The following is a 10897-nucleotide window of genomic DNA, read 5'->3' on the forward strand; positions in this document are numbered from 1 at the left end:
AACTCTGAATCTTGCTACCTATTATAAACAGACCTTCTCAGGTCTTGCAAACTCAGGATCTTTCCAACTTGCAAACTATTATGAACAGACCTTCTCAGGTTTGGCAAACTCAGGATCTTTCCAACTTGCAAACTATTATGAACAAACTTCCTCATGTCTTGCAAACTCAGGATCTTTCCAACTTGCAAACTATTATGAACAGACCTTCTCATGTCTTGCAAACTCAGGATCTTTCCAACTTGCAAACTATTATGAACAGACCTTCTCATGTCTTGCAAACTCAGGATCTTTCCAACTTGTAAACTATTATGAACAGACCTTCTCATGTCTTGCAAACTCAGGATCTTTCCAACTTGCAAACTATTATGAACAGACCTCAGGTCTTGCAAACTCAGGATCTTTCCAACTTGCAAACTATTATGAACAGACCTCCTCATGTCTTGCAAACTCAGGATCTTTCCAACTTGCAAACTATTATGAACAGACCTTCTCATGTCTTGCAAACTCAGGATCTTTCCAACTTGCAAACTATTATGAACAGACCTTCTCATGTCTTGCAAACTCAGGATCTTTCCAACTTGCAAACTATTATGAACAGACCTTCTCAAGTCTTGCAAACTCAGGATCTTTCCAAGTTGAAAACTATTATGAACAGACCTCAGGTCTTGCAAACTCAGGGCTGTGGCTTCCCTGATGGAGTCTATTCATCTTGAATGCCATCTTCCTCTTTTACTCCAACCTTACCAAGCATCATTGCTTTTTCTAGTCTTTTCATGATACATCCAAAGTATGGCAGTCTCAGTTTAATCATCTTAAAGCTTGATTTGCTTTAAGACCCATTTATTGGGTCTTTTTAAAGTCATTTACAATATCTGTAGAATTCTTCTCCAGCACCACATTTCTAAGGAATTCAAAAATATAGCTGTGTTAGTCTGGATCAGTATATAGAGAGATCGTGTATCACCTTTGAGACTAACTGGCAGCATCAGCTTTCCTAGACTTAAGGCTACTCTGGAGATTATAACACAGGAGGAATTTCTCTTAATTTCGAATGAAAAGAAAGTGGGGCCAGAACGCATTCACGTGAATTTGCTAATTCAGCGAATTTACATGAATTCGAATTGCTTTTGAACTGACTTCTCATTGCCCGAAAATAGCTTGCCATTGCCCAAAATTGCATGTGATCACCCCTCATGCAATAACGTGAAACCCCATGGTTGCGTTCGGACTGACTTCCCATTGCCGAAATTGCGTGTGGTAGTCTATCACGCAATAACGTTAAACCCCATGATTGCGTTCAGATTGCTATTGGATTATACTTCCAATTTCCCTTGTCTAATAAACTCCTTCCTCAGATGTTCTTCCTATCGGCTTTCTTTACTGCCCAGCTTTCACAACTGTACATAGAAAGAGAAAATATTAAGGCATGGAAAATCCTAAACCCAAGGCAACCCTATCATGCCGTTTTCTTGGCAAGTTTCTTCAGAGAGAGTTTGCCATTACTTTGCTCTGGGCCAAAAGAGTGTGACTTGTCCAGTGGGTTTCTATGGCAGAGCCAGGATTTGAACCCTGGTCTCCAGAGTCATTGTCCAACACTCAGATCACTATGTCATGCTGGCTTTCATCCTTCCTAACATACATAAATATATTACTATATAATATTACTATATTATTATTATTATTATTATTATTATTATCTTATTTATTATTAAAGTACACTTGTCCCTCCACATTTGCAGCTTTGCTTTGCGGCTTTGATTATTCATGGATTTTATCAATATGTTCTCTCTAGGAATATCTAGGTCCTCCAGTGCAACTCTATGGTCAACTTTAACCAAAAGTCACACTGAAGGACCTAGAGATTCCTAGAGAGACCACTCCGCTAAGCATTTTTAGCTCCTCCAGCGCAAGTCTATGGTCAATGTCTGGCAGATGTTGACCATAGAGTTGCACTGGAGGACCTAGAGATTCCTAGAGAGACCACTCCGCTAAGCATTTTTAGCTCCTCCAGTGCAAGTCTATGGTCAATGTCTGGCAGTTGTTGACCACAGAGTTGCACTGGAGGACCTAGAGATTCCTAGAGAGATCACTCCGCTAAGCATTTTTAGCTCCTCCAGCGCAAGTCTATGGTCAATGTCTGGCAGATGTTGACCATAGAGTTGCGCTGGAGGACCTAGAGATTCCTAGAGAGGTGTTCTCTCAGGTAAAAACATAGTTGTTATTTGTGGTTTTTCCACATTCACAAGGGTCCTGTGCCCCTAACCCTATGCAAATATGGAGGGATCATTGTATATAAATTATATAAAAGCTGTAATACCACTGTCTGCCACCAGGAGTGCTCCAGAGAGGCCATTAGCAAGACAGTAGCTCCCCCTTGTGGACAAACAGCTGTATTGACACAGAAAACAAAGGTTTACCCCAGGACCTTTTGACCTGTGGATCTTGAGCCCCCATACTCCTTGACATAGTGCACAAACAAAAATATTTTGTTTAACGTGTGTGTTTTTATGTGCACATTTTTCCACTAATAATCAAGTCCGCAAAAGTCAAAGGCGCGCATGTGGAGCACTAGCTGTATATCCATATTTTAACATTATTTTTTGGTAAGGGCCTAACATCATTCAAATTAGAACTGTTTTATTCAAATAAATTCACTACCTAACTCAACCCATGGGTAAATCTTAAATATCGCCACATTCACACCAATGCGCAGCGACAGACACACTCAATCCATTCTTTTCCCCCACTCTCACACATAACTCCATTACTCCCTCACACGCAATTACATGGAAAAATTCATACTCTTGTGTGATTGAATGCTTGTGAGAGTATGCAAAAAAAGAGACGGAAGTGTGCGACAGAGTTTTTGCGCGTGTGAGACTGAGTGGGGATGAACGCGTCCGAGGGAATCAGAAAAAGAGCTTTACTACGTGCGAGAGAATTAATGTGAGCGTGATGGATAGTGTCACAGTGTGCGAGAGTTTGAGAATGTGTGCGAAACGGTGTGTGTGTGTGTGCAAGAGGGAGAGAGAGGCCATGAAGTGTGTGTGTGTGTGTGTGTAAGAATTAACCAGCTAAGAAGGTGCAAAGGAGAAAGCAAGCACCAAAAAAGCATGCATCTGTATGTGTGTGTTTGTGAGCCAGTGAGAGATTTGTGTATGGCACCAACAAAGAGATAAAAGATTTCTCTGAAGGTGCCAGCCACAGACGCTGGTGAAACGTCAGGAATAAACTCTTCTAGCACATGGCCACATAAACCGAAAAACCCACAAAAAACTATGGATGCTGGCCATGAAAGCCTTCGACTTCAGATAAAGGATTCCTATGGACGGCGTTTGAGACGGAAAGAAATGCCTCCCAGAGAAATGGGTCAGCGGGTCAGAGAATTAGTGAGAACAAACCCTTTTGAAAGTGAGCGTGTGACAGAAAAAGAGGGAGAGAAACAGTGTGAAAAAGCGTGAGCGAGAACGAGTATACACAAGAAAATTTGGTGCAAGGATCGAAAAATGGGGCATCTTGGAAGTGGGTTCTGTTGGCCCCCCCAAATCTTTGGCCACTGTAATGACGGCCCAAAGGCCACTTGGTTTGTTTCCTCTCTCCATAGTCCCTGCCCAATCCTCACCCCTCTCAGCTGCTTGGCCGCCCATCTAACAGCAGGCTTATCCAGATAAATATTATTACTACTACTACTACTACTACTACTACTACAGTGGGCTCTTCTTATCTGCAGGGGTCAAGCCCTACAATTTGCAATGGGGGCATGAGGAGCAGTAGGGCTTGCCATCTGCGGACGCTTAAATCCACAGATGGCAAACCTGCAGATGGGGAGGGCAGGCTGTATTACACTTGGCCCTCCACATTCGCAGCTTTGACTTTTGAGGATCTGATTATTTGTGGTTTTGATTAATACATTCTCTCTAGGAATCTCTAGGTTCCCAGTGCAACCCTATCAGAAGTTGACCATAGAGTTGTGCTGGAGAACCTAGAAAACACTTCTCTAGGCATTTGCAGGTCCTCCAGCATGATTCTCTATGATCAATTTCTAGCAGATGTTGTACTGGAGGACTTGGAGATTGCCAGAGAGGCATTCTCTTAGGTAAAAATAGTGTTTTGTTATTTGCAGTTTTTCCATATTCACAGAGGTCCTTCACCCTGAACTCCAGTAAATGTGGAGGGAGTACTGTATTATTATTACTGGACCAAGGGAACAGTTTGTTGTGCACCTCCGTCTGTGAGTAGGAGTTTCCAGCCACAAAAGCGGAGGTAGGGGCAGCACAGGCAGCAGCAGCAGATCCATGTTCTGCTCCGACGGGTGGCAGGGCTTGGCATGCTTGCACAGCTCCTCCTCCTTGGTAGTGCCATTCAGGAGTTGCTTCTTTCCTGCCTCCAAGGTGTCCAGTGGGTTTCAATGTGGTGGCTTAAGGAAGAGATGCCACCAAGGACCATCCCAAATGCTGGTCCTCCTTTGGTCGCTGTGTGCTTAGGCTGTTCTGCATGGAGCAAGCATACTGTTGGAGGATAAAGTGACGTCTCATCTCAAGAACCAAGGCAACAATGGGACGGACGGGCAGAAGTGGCAATGATGGTGACTTGGGATGGGCACTGCCAGAGGCCAGGGTCCTATAAGCTTTCCTACTCTCCTCCCCCTACCCCCTTAGGTGGAGTTGGCAGCTACTCCAAGCAACCTCATCTTTCTCTGTCCAGGACACACAAAGTTTGGGAAGCAAAGGAGGCACTAGGGGTGGCATCACCCGGTGCGGTAACCCATGGTGTCACCCCATCCCCACTGACCTCCTCCCATAGCACACCGTACAGAACCCTTAGTAATGTTTCCCCCCCACTAATGCTATTTGTAAATAATAATTTTCACATATCACTGAATGTAATAGCAACAGTTATGTCATAAATAACTAGCAAAATTAGAAGACTGTCGTTAAATTGCAATATCATACACATCCTGAAGGTATTTACAGTCCATATTGGTATCCGCTGGGGTTTGGTTCCAGGACCCACTGTGGATACCAAAATTACAATGGGGCAGTACAAGGGTGTCCCTTGCATAAAATGGCAAAATCAAGGTTTCCTTTTTGGGGTGTGTGTGTGTGTGTGTGTATATGGATGCTTGAATCTGTGGATGAAGACTTATCTGTGGTTACGGAGGGCCAAATGTACACAGTCATAGTTCCAGGTGGTTAAAGTGAAAATTCGGTTAAGATGCGATGTTTTTAAAGAAAATTTCAAAACGACGCTCCCAAATTAATAAATAAAAGACACGGAAGCAAAAGAGGCAGAGGGAAAAAAAGGACGAAAACGGTCACAGTATAACCAACCATCTGATTTCTTTATTTGAAAAGGCACAGCTATTACATCCTCAATACAGAATTTTTTTGTCTCAGTTCCTCTTAATATAGGTCAAATGATTAATAAACACATGAAGCAAACAAGATCTTTCTTTTCTCTCTCTCTCTCTTTCTTTCTAAAGGAATATATACAAACACAAAAAATTCTCTCTCTTTTTTATTCCGTCGTAAAGTTTCTTTTCTTAAATGGGGACGGGGGGAAAAAAAGAAAGTCAAGCGAGCGTACAGAAAGAGAAGGGCTAAGCCGCAGGATCCTCGTTCGAAAATTAAACCAAAAGGAACGTCAATATGGACTTCTAATAAAGAGAAGAAGAAGGTGGGAGAATGTCTTCAGCTTCATCCTTCGCCGTTCCCCTTCCCGCACAAGAAACTCAAAAGGCATATTGGGAAAAAAGGGGGGGATATTTAGCCATTGTTACATTAGAAAAATTCCAGATTTACCAGGAAATTCAGGGACGGTTGGGAAGAGATAGGAAGCAAGGGAGTGAAAATGACACACCGTCGAGAGCTTTACCAGGAAAGCGGGGCGGGTGGGAGGGTTACAGATCTAATATATTTATATATTTATATATATATATAAAATTTTTGCTTCTGTGCTACTTTAAAAACAAGATACATGCATAATGACAAAGGTGCTCGCCATCGGAAACGGTGCTGGCGGGGAGGAAAGAGGCAGCGAGGGGGGCTTACGGAAGGGCAGCAGTGGCGGCTTCCACTCCAGCGGGGCGATAAATCCGTCCCAGGCTTTCCATTGCTTCCCCGAGTGCCGAACCTATTTAGGAATAGAGTTCAGGACCCTGGAATTGGAATAATATTTAGGGATAAGGTTCGAGACTTTTGAAAGCCTAGAATCTGCGTAGGACAGGGGCGAGGAAAGCGCGGAGCCATTTGTATGACCCGCACGGGGCATTTTTTCCCCTCCAGAATCCCCCCTAAGGAGGTTTATGGGGCATTGCCACCACTTGTGTCAGCCCGCTGGACATGTAAACCATTTTTATGACCCCCGAGGGGCATTTTTTTCCTTCCAAAATGCTCTCTTAGAAGAGGCTTGAAGGGCATTTCCCCCACATTTGTCACATCTCAATACCCTAAACTTTTTGCAAAATGTTTCAGATTTTCTGGCCCCAAAATGCTGTGTATGGGATGTAGGAGCAACTACCGTTGGCCCTTCACATTTGCGGCTTTGGCTATTCACGAATTTGATCAACATGTTATCTCTAGGGATCTCTAAGTCCTCCTGCGCGACTCCATTATGGTCAACATCCCCCAGAGGCAGACCGTAGAGTCATGCTGGAGGACCGAGAGGTTCCTAGAAAACACTCCTCTGGGCATTTGTAAGTACCTCCAAGGATAATTCTATGGTCAACCGCTGGAGGACGTTCACCATAGAGTTGCGCTGGAGGACCTAGAAATTCCTAGAGAGGTATAAAATAGTGGTTGTTTTTAATTTGCATTTTTTCCACATTCATGATAGTCCTGAGCCCCTAACCCCAGCAAATGGTAAGGGTCTACTGTATAAGTATGTTTGCCTCCCACCCTGGCTAATTTATGCCCAGGAGAGGCTATTTTTGAAACAAACAAACAAAAAGCCCTGGTCCCCAAACAAGGTGGAAATGCCTCTCCCTGCCACCTCCCCTAAGAAAGTGTTTGGAGGCAAAAATAAAATGTCAATTTTTATTTTTGTGGGACCAGCTGCAATGTGGGGGTGCGGCCCCTCAAGGTCTCTTGGACCTTGGTGTGCCCCCCTAGCTTTCCGCAGTTGGCCACCCATGGCTTAAGGGTAAACTCCTTTAAAGAAGAGGCTACAACCTGGTGTGGATTCACCGCTGATAGGAGAGCCAACATCCGCCGCAGCGTAAAAGGGGGTGGACTAGGACCACTTCCAGAACCCCATGAGAGATACTGCAGAAATTTTATGCGAGAAGCAAGGAAGGAAGGGGTCAGGATAGGGACTGACAATTTGGAGTCAAACCGGATCAATTTCTGAGAATGAATGCAGTAGTGTAATGGAGCCAGGGCTCTGTGGGTCAAAGCCCTAGGACCTTTTGGATGAACAGGATCCAGGACATCACTTGTACCCCTCCTTGGACTCCTCTTTCCCCTCTATTTTTAGCTGCTATGAATACAATGGCAGGAAATAGAAACGGGTCGCCCAGCCACATATTACGACGAGCTATCCCTGTTGTAACCCAAAATCACGTTGTGCCCTCCTGCACAACCAAAGTCACAGCACTTTTGAACCGGTTTCAACTGCCACGGCAGCATCTGAGCCTTGAAAATTGGAGACTGGGAGGCACTAGAGCTCTCCGGGCAAGAAGTCTGAACCCCTCTCTGTAAACTGCAAATCCCAGGGTCCCCCAAGATGGTGCCATGGCAGCTAAAGTGGAATTGTACAACCGTGTCGTATGAAAAGGCTTTTGGTCTTGAGTTGGGAAGAGCCATTAGCTTTACAAAAGATCACCCCCCTGATGAGGATGAGTATCACTAGTAACTGATTGATACATACATACATAATTAATGTGGTTTTTTTTCCTGGTCTGAATCTCAGTTAGTTTCCACCTGAAAATCACTCCAATCCCCCAGAACTTATTAATGCACCAAAAGAGGCCTTCCCAACCCCAAAAAGCATGCCAGAACCCCCATATTCCTCAGATGCTTCAATTTCCCCTCTAAAAACAGAGTCAGGAAGGGACACTGCACCATGGTCCCCAATCAGTTACCTATGTGTATATATGTGTATGTGTATGTATGTTTATATATACGTATACACGCACACACACACACACACATATATCAGGGGTAGGCAAACTTTGGACCTTGAATCAGTATCCCGTTTTCCAGGCAAATTTTGCCCCAAACCACACTGAAAGCCCCCACATGTATCAAAACACACAAAATAACCCCGCACCAGTACCCCATACTACCCTTCAATGCCTCTGTTTTTCTTTGCAGTCCCTCTCAAAATGGCGGCAGGAAGTAGAACAATGCCATTTTGAGAGGGACTGCGAAGAAAAAGAGAGGCCATTGATCTGCTGTGGAGGAAGTATAGCCCATGGGGGAGTCTGGTGGGGACGGGAAACATACCCTACACTCTATATGGTGGCTTAGACTAGAACGTGGATGTAATTCTTCGCTAAATTCGTTTCGTCTTGAAGGAAATAATGAGCAAACTGAGCAATTTTCTTCTAACTATGCAGATTTCAAAGCCTGTTTTGAATTAGGGGTTTATTCTGTGCATAACTGCCTGTACAGAAAAAGCTGGTCCTTGCGCAGATAAAACTGTTTTCTAAGGAACCTCCCCCCCTTGTGCCAATTTTGTGCAGAATAAGTCCCCAATTACAGCATTTTCTGCACAGACATAGCATTCCTTGCACAGAAAATTCAGTTTCCTGTGAGTTTTGTGCAGAATTTGTCCCAAACTGCTAAGATTCCCATCGGTCCAAGATTATTCTCCGTGGGGTTTTCGACATTTGAAAAATGGTTTTTGACAACTGCTTGAACATTTTTGAAGGGCCTTTCCATCCCTAAGCCGGATATTGTTCATCCTGGCTGACTTTCATGAGCAACTATAGGGTCTGTCATGATGATTGCCTTCAACATTTCCCACTACATCACTGGTTAAGAGAGAGGATAACTTATCTTTGAGGGAGAAAGGTAGGGAGAACAGTGAGTACGCTCTGTGATGGACAACCAACCACCCCGACACACCATTTTTCAAGCTTCTGTTTCTGCAAACTAAACCCCCACCCCATAAATAGGTGGAGCAAAGAGCGAGCTGATGGAATTGCACACTGACGCAAATACCGGGACCCATTTGCACAATTTACTAGATGCAAATACTGGCACCCATTTGCACAACACAATCGTTACGATTCAAATTGAACCGCCTGTCTCAAGATCTTCACCAACTTCGGAAACAGTCCTTCACATGTGCCTGGACAACAGCTCTTATCATCCTCACCAGGGCTGTAAAGATGGGCGCTGGGAGTCCAAAACGACACAAGGTTCCCCATCCCAGTACTAGAGGGAGGCTGAATAAAAGGCCTCTGGGAACGCAGCCGCTCTCTGTGTGACCATGTCCAGAGCTGAACATTGCAACTCACAGGCAAACGGACAAAACAAGCGTATCTACTTCGTTTTTGAAAAACTGAAACTCCAAAGTCCATCAATCAGATGCAAAGTAGTGCGTTAGCTGGGGTAGGGGAGATGCTAGATGTCAATCATCAACTCAGGGGATGGGCCAATGACTGACTCCACCCCATGAGTGGCGCCTTGAGATAATTAGGACGTGGACCTGTCCAAATTTATGTCTGCCTGGAAAAGTTCACTTCTCAGGAATACAACTACCATGACATGTCCAAATCTGTGTCTGCCTGGAGAGTGAGCAACGTTCACTTTTTTGGAATACAACTCCCAGAATGCTTCCCACCAATATGGAGCTACGCTGGTGAGGAAGCATTCTAGTAGTAGTAATCCAAAATGGCAACATTCCTAAACTCAATGGATGCTTTTTTATCGGCAGGTTGCCCATCCATGGATTTGACCACTTGTGAACTGCCACACCGTTTATTATTCAATGGCAGTGCATGTATGCGGATGTGCGGATGCATCTGCACGCAAGTTGCAACCGCTGAAAAATACAAGGTACAACCATCTGTGTTTTTACCATCTGTGGTGGTGGGGAACCGAATCCCTGTGGATGGGAACGGTCCAAGGTATTACAGATTGGGTATATATGGATAGCATTGTTTTAAAAAGTCAGTAAAATGGGGTTTAATTGGCAATCGGGAATCAAACGAGTTTGTTGAGCTGCTATAAAACCTTCCCCTATCAACCGATGAATCCCAGCCCACTTTCTACCCATCATTTCTGTCGAGTGCTTGCCAAGCTGAACATGCCAGCGGGACATTTCTGTGGGATTTTGGGGGAAAGTTGGAATCCGCACGGATCTCTTTCTCTCTCCTATGGTTCCATTTGAATCGGGACTGCTAAGTAAGAACACCACATCCTCTTCCCCCTTACACAAGTCCCCCTTCAACCTATGCCCCTCCTTTTTAAATTTTTTGTACAAACACTGAGTTACAAGCACACCAAAGTAGGGGTCAAAAGTCTCCGGGTTACCACACAGCATACTGTTCCAGAGGAGAATCACCGCAAGACCGGAGCTATCGCTAAAACGTTACGGTCGGGATACCAACACCCATATTCAAACATGGAACTTAAAAGATGGAAATCGGGGAGAAACGAGGAAGAGGGCAAGCTCAGTCGTCATCCTGTACCCCCCACCCCACACCCCCCGGAAACACAAAACTATACATGGACAACCTGCAGTGCAACGAAATATCCTGGAGGTTATCGCTCGCGTGCGGGTGGAGAGGGGAGAGGGGCCAAAATGTTATTGCTGCAATGGTGGGTGGGGTAAGGCAACTGGCACCCCATTCAGATGGTGGAAGGGGAGGGGCATCACTGGGGAGGCTCCTCCCCCTTCGCCGCCTCGCCAAACACCATTCGCAGTTCCGACGAGCACCCGCCAGAGC

Source organism: Sceloporus occidentalis, unplaced genomic scaffold, assembly GCF_023333645.1.
Source record: "Sceloporus occidentalis isolate IW3139 unplaced genomic scaffold, rSceOcc1.0.p SCAF_8, whole genome shotgun sequence".
NCBI lineage: Eukaryota > Metazoa > Chordata > Lepidosauria > Squamata > Phrynosomatidae > Sceloporus > Sceloporus occidentalis.